At 37.2% G+C, this 15,623-nt stretch overlaps 1 protein-coding gene across 3 annotated transcripts in view; it reads right to left on the bottom strand.

The window, feature by feature from the left end:
* SCAF11 (SR-related CTD associated factor 11) overlaps nt 1–15,414 on the bottom strand; it is a 70,223-nt gene extending 54,809 nt beyond the window's left edge. For all 3 annotated transcript variants that reach the window (XM_019419116.2, XM_019419117.2, XM_019419118.2), the window contains exon 1: nt 15,301–15,414. The gene's annotated coding sequence lies outside the window, so the exon portion shown is untranslated. The remainder of the gene's footprint in view (nt 1–15,300) is intronic.
* Nucleotides 15,415–15,623: the final 209 nt, after the last annotated feature.

Below are 15,623 nucleotides of genomic sequence, written 5' to 3'. Positions count from 1 at the left end.
AACAACACTAAGATAACACAGATACTAGAGCACTGGATGAATTATCTGACAAAGACTTGAAAGCAGGTATAAAATTGCCCAAGAGCAAATATTCTTGAAACAAATTGAAAACTGGAAAGTCACAGCAAAAAAAAAAAAAAAAAAAAAAAAAAGAAGAAGAAGAATACTTAAAGAACCATCAAATGGAAATTTTAGAACTGAAAAATGCAATAACTAAAATAGAAAATATACTGGACTCAATAGCAGAAAGTCAGTGAACTTGAAGACAGATCAAAAGGTACCCAATGTGAACAACAGAAAAAATATTGAAAAAAATATCAGTGCTTCAGGGACCTGTGGGAGAACACTAAAACCCTAACATTCACATCAAGAGTCCGAGCAGAGGAAAATGAGTGCAGTACAAAAAAAGGAAGACGAAGAGAAATAATGGCCAGAAACTCCCAAATTTGGTGAAAGATATATAAACCTCTAAATTCAAGAGTCTCACAAACTCCAAACAGGATAATGATCATGCCTAGACATATCACAGTCAAACTGCTAAAAGTTACAAAGAAAAAAATCTTGCAAGCAGACTGAAAAAACAAGGAATTAATTATGAGAGGAAGGTGGGTTAATGATTTGAATAACTAGTGACATCTCATCATAAACTACATTTATCCAGGGCCAGTTGGCTGACTCAGTTGGAAGAGTATGTGACTCTTCATCTCGAGGTTTTAAGTTGGAGCCCAACATCAAGTGTAGAGATTACTTAAAAATAAAATCTTAAAAAAAAGAAAAAGAAAAGAAACTACATAGACCAGAGGAAGTGGAACAATATTCTTGAAGTGCTTAAAATAGAAAAGAACTGTAAACCTAGAATCCTCAATCTAGTGAAATCATCCTTAAATACAACATGAGAAACGACAAAAGAGCAACAGAAGTGATAAATATCTGGATAAATATAACTAACTATCCTCCTCTTGAATTCTTTAAAATGTTTGGCAATTAAAAGCAAACATCACAACACTTTCTAACAGAATTTCCAATGTATGTAAATGTAGCACAAGACAATTACAACATACAGAGAAAAGGGTAAAGGGACCTACAGGGTGATAAGATTTCTGTATTTCACCTGAAATGATAAAATACTGATTCTAAGGAAACTGTGAACAATAAATGGACATATTATAATCCTTAGAGTAATCATTAAAAAAGTGATATATAGGCAAAAACACAATTAAGATGGAATACTAAAAAATGTTCAAAGAATCCAAAGAAAGAGGTTACAGAAGAAAAGAGGGAACCAAAAAAATAAAATGGTAGAATTAAATCCAAATATATCAATAGTTAAAATATGTGAGATGCAGCGAAAGCATGACTGCATCAAAGGTCAGAAAAGGTCTCAAATCAATGACCTAAATTTCTATGTTAAAAAACTAAACTAAAATTAAATAAAAATGTATACAAAGCAGGCAGAAGGAAGGAAATAGAGTAGAAATCAATGAAATTGAAAACAGAAAAACAGAAAAATCAATGAAACCCAAACCCATTCTTTAGGGGAAAAAAATCAATAAAATTTAAACCTCTGGCGAAACTAAGCAGCATACCACTGAATAGCCCTAGTACTGTTTAAAGAAATTAAATCTAGTCCTCCCAAAACAGGAAATCCCTAGGCCCAGATAATTTCCCTGGTGAATTTTACTAAACATTTAAAGAAGCAATACCAGTTCAACACAATCTCCTCCAGAAAATGGAAAATAAATACTTCCCAACTACCCTGATACCAAAACCAAAGATAGTATAAGAAAGAACTGATAAACTAGATATAATCTAAATAAACAAACTATGGTGCATTCAGCCATACAATGGAATACTACTCAAACAAAATAAAAACAAAAACAGAAACAGAAAAAAGGAATGGACCAGAGCTTCACTCAGCAACTTGAATGAATCTTAAAGACAATATACTGAAAGAAGCCAGTCCCAAAAGGTCACAGACTACACAGTTGCATTATTATATGATATTCGCAAAAGGTAAAAACTGTAATGATAAAGAATTGTTATCAGTGGTCACCTGATAACAATTTGGGAAAGGTCTGAGAAAGGTTTAACTACAAAGATAGCATGAGGGAGCTTTTTGGAGGTAATGGAACCATTCTAAATCCTGACTCTGATGGTAGTAATACAAATACATGTATTAAAAGTCACAGAACTACACACCCAAAAAAGATCAATTTTAACATATGTTAGTAAAATTTAAAATGTTTTAAAAGTAAAGACTAACATGAAAAAACAATTTTGGGCTAGAACATAAATTGTTAACATTTTTAACAAAAGTATGGCTTCACTGACACATTCATAGTCTGTCTTTCCAATGGTTCTATACTATCACCAACACAGAAGCCACCCACGGTTATATCACCACTGATAAGCTTGAGAGGAGGTATCTGAATGTTCTATTTCTGGTTCCTACATTTCTGCAACACTAAAAGATCGTGTATTCTATAGCCCATGGAGACAGAGAGATTAAAAGCAACAGGCACAATTTTACAACCCCACTAAATTCTTTTTTTTCCAGTTTTTCTTTTTTTTAATGTTTATTTTTGAGAGAAAGAGAGCAAGCAGGGGAGGGGTAGAGAGAGAGGGACAGAGGATCTGAAGCAGGCTCTGTGCTGACAGCAGAGCCCAATGCAAGGCTTGAACTCATGAACCACAAGATCATGACCTGAACCGAAGTCTGAGGCTTAACCAACTGAGCCACCCTGGCGCCCCACAACCCCACTAAATTCAAGGGCAGTGTTGTAGAAATAGATCAGTTCCAATACACTACTAATAGATCAGTTCCAATACCTGGTCAGTATGGAGCTGACCAGTTTTTCATTGTTTGGGGTAAGAAAGGCACTACAGTTCACTCCCCAATTGGGTTACACTCTTATGTGACAGGTGTCCACTCTATGAGAATACATCTATGATCCAATACTTTATTTCTTTTGAGAGACAGAGCATGCATACATGTGCGAGGTAGGGGCAGAGGGACAGGGAGAGACAGCATCTTAAGGAGGCTCCAAACACAGCACAGAGCCTGACACAGGGCTCTCTCACGACCATTAAATCATGCCCTGAGCTGAAATCAAGAGTCAGACACTTAACTGACTGAGCCACCCAGGCACCCCACAGTACTTTATTTTAAAAAGAAAAACAAGGGGCACCTGGGTGGCTCAGTCAGTTAAGCGTCCGACTTCGGCTCAGGTCATGATCTCACAGTTTGTGGGTTCGAGCCCCGCGTCGGGCTCTGTGCTGACAGCTCAGAGCCTGGAGCCTGCTTCAGATTCTGTGTCTCTCCATCTCTTGGCCCCTCACCTGCTCATGCTCTATGTCTCTCTGTCTCTCAATAATAAATAAACGTTAAAAAAAAAATTAAAAAAACAAAAAACAAAAACAAAAAACAAGGGCTTTCTATGTGCATGGATACATTACCATAAAGAGTTTGATAAATCATACGAAAGGCTTCCACTATTTCTTCAAATGAGAAACATTATAGGGCAGTATCATCTTATGTCGTCCAATAATTTCAACATATATTCATGCAATTCTGTCATGGTTCTTAAGATCAAGTCCCACATTGGGCTCTGTGCTGAGAGTGTGGAGCCTGCTTGGGATTCTCTCTTCCTCTCCCATGCCCCTCCCCTGCTTGTGCCTGCATGTGCTCTCTCTCAAAATAAATAAATAAACTTTAAAAAAAACTATTCAATATTTATGCAATTCTTCTTTAATAACTCCACCGCTGCTTAAGGTATGGTGGAGGGAACAGAAAGGGGAGCTGACTGCAATCTTCACTTGTCTTCAAGATTCTCCTCTCCATTTTTGCATCCCCATCTACTAAAACACAATAATATAACTAATTCAAGTGATAGAGGCAAACTTAGAGCTCTTACATTTTTGTTTTTTTTTATCAGTAATTCCTCAATGCCTATTATAGGTCCCTTGAGAAGAGTAACAAGTGTGGAAAAGCAGAGTTTACATTCAGAAGATTAAGTATTATGCCTATTAAAGACAAAAAAAAAAAAAAAGAAGAAGAAGAAGAGATTCATTTCAAATCAAACTTCCCAAGAGAACTATCCCAGGAGGAGCCGTTGGGATCAACACCATACCCTCTCACAAGCAGAAAAGCCAAGAGAAGAAAGGCATCCTGGATGGAAGTACAGGAAGCAGAGGAAGAACTGGTATCTTTTTATCTTTTTTTCTAATCCAAAACAGAAACACTGTCAATTATATCTTTAACTTAATCCTTGTCCTATGTTAGAAAGACTCCCGACCCGAAACAGCAATCTTGGTCAACCCACATCCCAAAAACATATATAGCACAGGAAACACCTGCAAATAAAGAAACAAATCCTAAGAATTAAAGAAGAGGAATTAATGACAATAAGTGACTGCATACGAATGCTTGTTGCAGAAGAATGGAAATGGGATTTCATCTAAGACAACAGGGAAAAAAGGGACAATGTTCAAAACACTGCTTCTGAAATACTCCTCTGTTCTGTTTAAACAAAATTTTACCAACCTTACTTACATTATAGTTTCAACTCCAGAAATTAGTCTCTAATTTGTACAGATGCTAAATGTCTTGAGGAACTCTTTGGTTCCTCAAGAATTGTCACTCTCTAATACTTTCTAAATTGGTACAAATTGCTATAGTGAAACAAGTATTGAAAAAAAAAAAAAAGCAATTGTTTGTGTAGTAAGCCAGACATTCACTCTCTCTTTACTCCAGCTCTGCCTATTATCTGAACTTCTTAAACTTGTTAGATAGTTATCTCAGATAAATACCATTTCATGTTACATAGGTATATAATCAATGTATTCTCAAATGAATATTTCACACATAACAAGGCATTACACAATCCTACTTCTATAAAACATTACTATTCTAATCTGGAAATACATGACTTACAATGAAAACTTACTTTAAAAATAAAAAAAGAAAGAACATTCTTTTACATTCACATCAGGCATGGGCAAATATTGGGATTCTTTCCTAATGTAATTTTATTATAAATGCTTCAAATGCCCCAGGAGCTGGACTTCTGGGTATGTTTTCCATACTATTTCTAGCTATTACATTCTGACATTTCCTAAGTTATCTCATTTAGCCTTTACAATATTTTGCAAAGACATCTCCATCTTATATACAATGAAATTCAGTAACTTGTCTAAGGTCACAAAGTCAGTTATAAGTAGTAGGATTGGAATTCACTAGCCCTTTGTCAGAAAAGAAAACAGATCTTAATCCAAGTCACTAGATATTAAAAGTATTAACACTTCAGTAATAAATGGAAGACAGAGGTTCTCAGGAGAGAAACAGTAGCTATAAAAAAATAGAGAAACAGGGGCGCCTGGGTGGCTCAGTCAGTTAAGCCTCCAACTTCAGCTCAGGTCATGATCTCTGTGCTGACGGCTCAGAGACTGGAGCCTGCTTTGGATTCTGATTCCATCTCCCTCTGCCCCTCTCCTGCTCAAGCTCTGTCTCTCTCTCAAACATAAACAAACATTAAGAAAAATTAAACTTAAAAAAACAGAGAAACAAATGGAAATTTTAGAAATGAAAAATACAGTATCTGAAATAAGATTTCAACAACAGACTGGAAATATAAAGGAACGAGTCAGTGAATGTGAGAAAGAAATGATCTAATCTGAAGAACAGAGAAGTGAAAGAGTGAAAGAAAATGAAGTCTCGGGGTCCTCTGGACAACATTCAAAGTTCTATTTTTGCCATTTGAGTTCTAGAAAAATGAGAGAAAGAGCGGTACATAAACAAATTTTTGCAGAAATAATTTCCAAAACCTTCCCAAATTTCAAAATTCACAAATTTTAGGACACACCGAATAGGATTAACTCAAAAGAAAGATAAACATGCTCAGACAAATCATAATCAACTGCAAAAAAGTAAAGGTAAAAGAAAAAAAATATATTTAAAATAGAGAAACAGCATACAGAGGAAATTGATGATTCAAATTACTGCAAACTTCAGAAACAATGGGATCCAAGAAGCAGGACATGTTTAGTGCTAAAGAACTGTCAACCCAGAATTCTATATCTAATAAAGAAATCTATCAGAAATGAAAGTAGAAAGTTTTCAGCTAAGAAAAACAAAGAAAAAGCAAGGCTATTTTAAAACATATACTAAAGGAAATTCTGCAAGCTGAGGAGAAATGAGAGAAACTTGAAATTTCATTAACAAAGAACAAGAAAATAGTCAACAGCTAAAATAAGAGACTACTTTTCTCCTCTTAAGTTCTTTAAAAAATATATGATTACTGAAAGCAAAAATTACATTACTGTCTGGTGGATTTTCATTCCATATACATGTAATCATACAACTTTAACATAAAGGTCACTGGGGAAGTTGTCCGGCTTCTACATTCATTTTAAGTGGTAAAAATATTAACTCCACATAGATTGTGAATGTCTCAGTATACATATTATAATCCCTAGAGCAGCACTGTTCAACAGAAATACAATGTGAGCCACATACGTAATTTTAAATTTTCTAGTAGCCATATTTTAAAAGTTAAAATATCAATCTAGTATATTTTATTAACCCAATATGCTTAAATATTAACATCCAACATGTAACCAGTAAAAAAAAAAACTTATGAAATGAGACACTGTGTATTCTTTTTCTGGTAGAAGTCTTTGAAATCTGGTGTGTATTTTACATTTACAGCCTATGTCTCCATTCAAACTGGCCACATTTCTAGTTGTCAAGAGTAGGCCTAAAGCAACCACTAAAACATAATTTAAAGAGATACAGTCAGAAGGTCAATAGACGAATTTAAAGTAGAATATTAAATATATTCACATAATTGAAAAAAGGGCAGGAAATGGGGAACAAAATAGTATATATCAATAATTACATGTAAATAACCTAAACACACTAAATAAAAGATCATCAGATTGGATTTTACAAAAACACTGAATTACATACTGTCTACTAGAAACTCAGTTGTTTTTTTTAAATTTTCTATTTGAGTATAGTTGACACACAATGTTACATTAGTTTCAGGTGTACAACAGTGATTCAACTTCTTTACATGTTATGCTATGCTCACCCCAAGTATAGTTACTATCTGTCACCATACAATGTTATTAGAATATTACTATGTTCTCTATGCTGTGCCTTTTATTCCTGTGATTTACTCATTCCATAACTGAAAGCCCATATCTCCCACTCCCCTTTATCCATTTTACCTATCCTCCCACACTCCCCTTCCCTCTGGCAACCATCAGTTTGTTCTCTATATTTATAGGTCTGATTCTGCTTTTTAAGAAACTCACTTTAAATACAAAGACATAGGTCAAAATGAAAGAATGGAAAAAGATATACCATAGCAGTAGTCAAAGAAAGTTGGAGTGACTATACTAATATAAAATATATTTTAAATTTCTCTTAAGGGCTTGATTGGCTTTGTTTCTCCTTCATTCAATTTTAGTTTCATCTACTTCTGTAGCAGTTTTGAAAAAATAAAGCTATTTTCTGTTTCATGCATCTCCCTCATATTACTCATGTTGACATCTAAGAAACTGCACATGTACAACAGTTCCTAAAGAAATATGGCCTTAATGCATTAAAGCTGTCCTATCTGAAGGCTCTTCTATGATAAGCTTTTCAGGTGAATGATAGCTTACAAATTCTGTAAGTTATTAATATTTATTCCCATTAGAACAATAAAGAAACAATTTTCTTGACAGGTGATCTAAGCATACAAAATAGTGTTACAAGTATATTTACCTTAACATCATTTATCATTTGTAAGCTGTTTCACTGATCCCAGAGAATTTTCAAGGCAGTGTTGCTGTGGCTGCTCTCTTTACTATTTATATTTGTTTTTGCTTACTTTAAGCTGCTGAACTACTACTTTGGCCAGGGTATTGAGCCTGGCATTGGAATACAAAGACAGATAAAGATACTATACCCCTTCCTGCTGCAAAAAGTAGAGCTGGAGAAATAGGATACAAAAGATGAACAACAGAATAGCATATGCTAAGTGCCAAATGTGAGCTACAGGCATTTTTCAGGACTAATTTAGTTAGAAAGAACTCATTTAGGACAGCAAAGGAGAATAATTATGGGCCAGAATGTAAATGGACTTAAAAGTTTAAGTCCAAGGCAGGACTTAAATTTTGTTCTGTAAAAAGCGAAAATCACTAAGGAAAAGTACACCTCTATCCCATTTATCTATTTTGACATGTTTAAAATGGGGGTTTTGAAAATAATGCAGCAGCAGGAAGTGGAAGAAGAAAGAAATGTATGGAAAACTACTTAGGAAAAAAATGGAAGAATACTGGGGAGCAATAAAGTAGGCCTGATTAGGAATAAGCCCCTCAAGGGCAAAGGCCATGTTTCATTCCCAGACCTAAGAGACACATAGATATCAACAAACCTGGATCACAAGATTATCGGTAGGGAAAATGCTCATCCAGCAATAAACTGTGACATGTCTTTGCACATTTAATACTCAAATACCAAACCTCAGTACATTTTAAAAATTAAAACCACCTGATATATCTTTGCACATTTAATCCTCAAAATACCATACTACAGTACATTTAAAATTTTTAAACACCACCAACATTGAATGTTAGTAACACTGCATTAAAAAGGTTTGAAAATCACTAAATGGAGTTAACTTAAGGGTATAAAACAACAGAGATGGAGATAGCTACTATTACCACTAGACTTAGGCAAATGTTACTTAAAAATTAAAATAGGTGAGGACACTATTAAGTCACCAATAAAAGGTGACAATCAGTATATGGGACAACTAGAATGCAAAGCTAGGTCGAATGGACTATTTATTTTATGTTTATATTTATTCTGATGTCTATTTATTTTTGAAAAAGAGACAGAGCGTGAGTGGGGGAGGGGCAGAGAGAGAGGAAGACACAGAATCTGAAGCAGGCTCCAGGCTCTGAGCTGTCAGCACAGAGCCTGATGCAGGGCTTGAACTCATGGACCATGAGACCATGACCTGAGCCAAAGTTGGACACTTAACTGTGACACCCAGGCGCCCCTCCAAAGAACTATTTTCACTTTACTGTCAAAATTACGTTAAGAAGATTCCCCTAAAAGTACATCTGAGAACTCTCGGATAAAAGGGAAAATAAGGAGGAAGATTAGTCTTATCGCTAACAGAGATGTGAGAGTCTCAAGAGGGTTTAAATTTTAAAGTGAGAACATATCTGATCATAATTTTCATTAAAAGTTTTGGTGTGATAATCTTTTATAGAAACAATAAGTACAATCTTTAAGAAACATATCTGTATGTTGGTTTTCTCCCTGGAGGTGTTGGGAGTCCACATTAATGAGCAAGGTGTCCATATGTAGGATGGTGAGGAAGCCCAGAGTGAGGTACTAGATAGAAGTCAAGCAGAATGGTGACATCCTCAGTATGAACTATCTGAGGAGCCTAGAGTGAGGAATGCATCTTGGCACAAGAAATCAGAGCCTAAGAAGAGTGAAAATGATATTCACAGGAGAGAAAGCAGCAGTGGCAACAGAAATTTGGCTACATTTTGGTGACTGATCCCAAGGATATTGGGAATCAGGTTTCTCCTTGTAAGAGAAGAGAGTTATAAATTTGGAAAGGGAGAAAACAAGAACAAATGCTAGAAAACAAACACGTTTTGAAATTGGAAAAATTGGTACCAGCTCATGGTTTTCTATATACAGACACAGAAATATATACATCACCCAAATCTAGGTTTTCTAAATACCTTTCACTGAAAGAAACCACTCCTTGGAGAAACAGCTGATTCTATGGCTACAGCAGGGAAAGTATGTACAAGGTGAACCTGGGACATTTTCTTGCATCAAACGGTAAGGAAGTGCTCAAAGCAAGTCAAAACACAGAAACTAGCTGGAAGGGGCTTTCAGTAGCCAAACTGGGACATTTTGAGAATAAATAGCAAATGTGATAAAGATTTATAAAGTTTCAAAATACTTCTCCACAAAATACTTATTAATTACTAAGAGAAGGGGGGAAAAACTTTAGTGAAGAAGCTTGGGAGAATTCATCTAACTCAAGTGATCAAAGTGTACATCATCAGCGATGGCACAAACTGAAATCATATGCCATAGGATAGGATGCAATGAGAACACACAACATCATTACTGAGACACTCTTGCCAAAAAACACAATTTGAATCCAACCATGAGGAAATATCAGGCAAATCTAAATCGAGGGACATCTAACAACAAAACTAACCTGTAATCTCTTGAAGTGTCAAGGTCATGAAAATCAAGAAAAATCTGAGGGACTGTTCTAAGTTGAAGGAGTATAAAAGGACATTACAATTAAATGCAATACAGAATTCTGAACTGGATCCTCCTGTTTACAAATGAAATTACTGTGGAAACTGACAAAACCTGAGCAAGGTCTGAGAGTTAGATTGTAGTAATATAGTGATGTTAATCTCCTTATTTTGATATATTTTATGTAAAAGAAAGTCTTTATCTTTGGGGTGATGAGAAGGCATCGGCAGCTTACTCTCAAATGGCTAAAGGTTTTAAAAAACTTCTTTGTATTGTACTTGGGACTTAAGCAGGATCGGTGTCTGCAACTTATTCTCAAATGGTTCAGAGGAAGAAAGTTCTTTGTATTCTACTTGGAACTTTTCTGAAAAGTTTGAAATTGTTTTAAAAAAAGAAAAAGATTATCTACAATATTCATTTATAGTACCTAAAACTAGCATATAAGTAAAATGGTACTCCCTCCAAATGAAGAATATGTGTTTGCACCTCTTCTTATTGTAAGTAAAGACTCTGCTTTATTATTTATGGGATTCTCAATGACCCACTATATATACCCACTGTCGAATACAGTAACCACTATTTTGTTCCTCGGTCCCACTGGCCATATTTCAAATTTCAACATTTCAAATGCTCAACAGCCACATTAGCTACTGTATTGGCAGCAGACACGCAGTATTTCTATCATCACAGAAAAGTCTACTACTAGACAGCACTGACCTAGAGTTTGAGAGGCCAACTAATATAATGAGTAACTAAAGGCCCAAGAGTCAGATGGAGTGGAGTATTTCTTAGCAAGTCATTAAACTTCTCTAGAGCTTCAGACTCCTTTCTGTAAAATGGATTAATACACCCAACATTTCAAGGCTACTGAAAAGATCAAACGAAAATTTATGTAAAATGTCTAAAACAGAGTGATTGGCACATAGCAAATATTTGACAAACATTAGGTCTCTTCTGTAATGTGGGCAGATAATTTCTTAACCTTTGATATCAGTACTTTTACATCTAGTTAAGCAATTACAGGAGTATCAGTTTGAAAATAAGAAGCTTACTATCTGGCTTATTAAAAAGGCCAATGAGCTTCATATTGGTAAATTCAATGAAAAATCTTAAGCTCTTACATTACTCAACTCTCATCAACACTTGACCCTACTGATTACTCTCCCCTTGAAATACTCTCTTCCTTTGGTTTCTACAATACCACACTCAACTCATACTTATTTGACCTTCACAGTATTCTTTGGGAGCTTACATTCCTTCCTCAAACTTTTTATATTAGGGGCCACTGTGATTCCATTCTAGTTATATTCCCTCCCTTAGACAATTAATTCCACCTATAGTTTCAACTACTTATATAAATGACTTCAATTTTCTATTTCCAGCTGATACCTCTCTTCTGAAATTTAGAACCATATTATCTAACTGCCTATAAAAATTTCCACCAGAGGTTCCTTAAATACAGTATGTCAGAATCAAAAGAACCTTGGTCCTTATGTGGTATCACCTTCCACCCAGCTGTTTACCTCTGAAATTTCTATCTCCCTCACTTTGGATCCATCAACAGAGGGCTGGTGACTACAAATTTCATTCACTTTTGCCCACCTCCAAATCAAGCTATCCTCATCTCTTCTGGACACTACTATAAGAGTCTTAACTAATTTTCCCACATCCACTCTTGCTGCTTCTCCTCCCTTTCAAAACCCATCACCATAATCATAATTCTGCTTTCTGTAACTACCAAAAATAAGTATAATTTGGCTTCTAAAAGACAGCATTTTAAACAGTAAGATAGTTATACCACTCTACCCTTAGCAAAGTATTCTTAGTTCCTTCTATACCCTGATAAATCAGTTCCAAGGTCACATTCTGTCATCCTCTACTTTAAAAATATGTCCCCTGATCTGAACGTAAATCATGGATAAAAGTAACTTAGCAGTTTATGCAAAAGACTGCATAAAGTTTCAAACCACAATTACTATTTTTATTGCTTTAATGTCTCCAGCTGAAAGCAGGTTAATCTATTAAATATTTACTAAGCACCTACTATGTGCCAGGCATTGTTCAGGTGTTTGGGGACAAAACAATGACCCAAAGTGACAAATCCCCTATTCTCACAGAACTTGCATTAAAGCGAAGAAGAAATACAATAAATTTAAGATAATAAATTATACAGTATATTAGAAATTGATAAATGCTATGGAGAAAATCTGGCTTAAAAAGTGGTAGGAAACATGGGAAGGTCTGCTGTCTTACAGAGTAGTCAGAGAAAACTCTCAGTAGCATAGTGGAAGGTGACTGGACAAAGTGAGGTAATCAAATCAGAGAGGAAGAGGAGACGCGAAACACTCAGAGCCTGGTAGACCATAAGTACTATGCATTTTACTATGACTGAGAAGGGAAGCCATTTGAAAAGAGAAGTGACATGATTTGACAAGTTTCATCAGGATCACTCTGGCTGTTGAGTGTTAAACATCATAGGTAAACAGAAGTCATAGTGAGACTTTTTCGGAAACTATTTTGCAAGTGAGATATGATGGTGTTGTTTTTATATTTGTAAAACTTTATGTACCTAAGTACTAGAAAGAACAAAGTCACAACTTTAAAAAAAGACAACAATGACAACACAAAAATGAATCTTGGGAACACCAAGATTTTAACTCTGAGCTCTACTCAGTACTAATACCAGTTAGTACAATTCAGATGCAAGATAAGGTGCAAAGCTATTCATTTATTCTTTCGGACAGAGACCATAATTAACAATTTAGGTTTTGAGCCTCTTTATTTCACTGCACTAGGTAAGTCAAGATCCAATCTACATCACTAAAACACCAGGATAGATGGTGGCAGAGCTTCCTAATGGGAAGTTCCAATGAAAATTATTCTAAGGTTGACTCTTTTTATTACCTCTACATATGCCAGTCTCTTTAGTTAGGTTTTACAACCACCTCTCACTGGTGTACCTAAAAAGTTCAGTAATAAGTCAATGAGTAGTATGATACTGTACTCTCCTCCTACTAAAACATGCTACTAATGGTGGATCAACAACATCATGTAACTGCACTGTTTCATCCTATCTCTAGTTAATAGCACAGCTTTTCAGGAAAAATGCCTAGCCACACTGCCTCGTGCCCAAAAAATAATGCGGAAGCTGAGTGACCCCTGAAAAATTTCGATTTTAACTCATGGACTCCAATAACAGCACATAAAGATGTAACCCAAAAATCACCCTTAAGATTTTCTCCATGACACGTTTCAGGCAGCATATTTACAAACAATTTTCTATTCTTTTCTACAGTTTTATACCCTCATGACATACTGAACAATGTTTTTGCAGTGTGAGTACACAAGGAGTAAGCAAACGACCAAATCTTAGCCCACCAAAAATCTTAAAATGTACTCAAATTCTCTGGTAAAAAGGTCACCATCTGAAGTAAAACTGAATGATTATAAACATATTTGCAAGCACTGAAAAATATTACAATGAAAAAGCGGCAGCTACAGCAAGAATTACAAATTTGAAAACCCATGTTGCATAAACACAATATGAAGTAGATTCAGATTATCCTTAAGAGAATAAAACAAAAAAAATCCAAAGACAATTTCAAAATTTAATCTGCCCAATAAAACAACAAAAAAATAAAAGTCCCACAAGCTTTTTACTGCAGCTCTTAACCAATAGCACAGAGGTGAGATGATTAAGCTAACTGCCAAAGAAATAGGAAGGAGAAAGCAATGGTCTGGAAAGAGACTTGATTCTTATCAAAATTTTAATACAATTACCAATAAAATTCAAAAACAGCAATTATTTAAGAATGTTTTGCCTTCAATATTCTGCTGAGGTAAGTAGTCCTATGCTTGAGTTAACTTTTAAAATGAAAATTACATCTATTAATATGCTTTTTCCGTAATTCAATGAAAATTCACAAATTGGGAAAATTTAACATCACCATCTACCAGCCAAACATTAAAAACTTTTCGATCAGTTTTGCTTAAATATCTCAGTTCACTGTTGGTATGATAAAAGATGTTAATTAAAACGTAATCCAATATTAATGATAATCACTCAACTCGTAGACGCTGTCAGAAATACGCTACAGAAACACGCTGGGGGTATTTTACAATTCACAACATTTGAATCTCTGAGTGTTTTCATCAACTACTTAAACCAGGTGTTTACTTTTAAAACAATTTTCAAAATGCATATGGGTGCGAAGACAGCCAGCAATCTGTAAGAAACGTCTTTGATGGTTCAAAATTCCTAGGTGAGACGAGGAGCGACTCATTAAGCTAAGTTTAGATCCGGCCCTTTTGTGGTCAGCCCAGGAAAAGGGTTTAAAAATTGTGGGGGGGGGGGGGGAGAACAGTTCGAAATTCAGGACGTGGGGTAAACGCCGATGCCTAGCAGCACCGGCTCTTCCCTATTCGCGCACTGAGAGGTCACGACGTAGTAAAGTTTGGTTTCACAAGCGGGCTTGGACACTATTGACAAAAGCAAAGTCTTCCAAGTAAAGCGAACTTGGGGGTCGGAGAGCGCCCGGAAGCCCAGCCAGACACGTTTCCACTGCAGGGAGGGGGTGCCTGTGTGGCGACTCGGTCGTGGAACCTCTAGCCTCAACACCCCCCCACCACCACCGCCACCACCGGACCCCGCACCCGGCAGGGGACAAGCTTCGCCGGCTGAAGCGGCGGGGAGGCGGGTAGGCCACAAGGAGGAAATGGGACAGAGTGTGGACTGTGAGGCGGCGGCGGCCGAAGCGGGGCCTCCCTCGCGGGGGTAGCGAGAAGGAAGGGGGGCCCTCCCCGCCGCAGCTTCCCCTGCCTCGAGAGGCAGCTCCAACTTTCCTCCAAGCGCAGGACGCCGCCTGGGCCGCGCGCGATTCCGAAACTTTGTCCGCCCTCCTGTCGCCCCGGGCCCGCTCCTCCGCTCTGCGCCGCCCCGTAACAGCCCCCACTTCGCCCGGACAGCCGCCTGAGCCCATCCGCCCCCGGGGTCGGCCCGTGTTTACCTCAGGCCGAGGTCGAGGCGCTTGCTCCGGCGGCGGCGGCGGCCCCACTGCAGGTCCCTAGGTCCCCGTCACGACGCCAAGTTCCCCAACATGGACTCCTTCGTCCGCTTTGAGTTGTTCCGGGGGCCGCTGGAGCGCCGGCTCTACCGGCCGGGTCGGGAGGTGGCGGCGGAGCAAGGAGCGGACCCGGGCTGCGCTGCTCCGCGCGACTTGCGCCACCGCTGCTCCCCCTCCCCCCGCCTTGTCTGGCCTCCTCCCTCCCCTCCCCGCGCGTGCCCTCCCCCTTTCTCCCCCTTCGCTCCGCTCCGCTCAGCCGCGCCGCC

The sequence above is a fragment of the Panthera pardus genome, unplaced genomic scaffold (genome assembly GCF_024362965.1).
Source record: "Panthera pardus isolate Hobbes unplaced genomic scaffold, ASM2436296v1 HiC_scaffold_6, whole genome shotgun sequence".
Lineage (NCBI taxonomy): Eukaryota > Metazoa > Chordata > Mammalia > Carnivora > Felidae > Panthera > Panthera pardus.
This window is presented reverse-complemented; position numbering and strand designations above follow the sequence as displayed.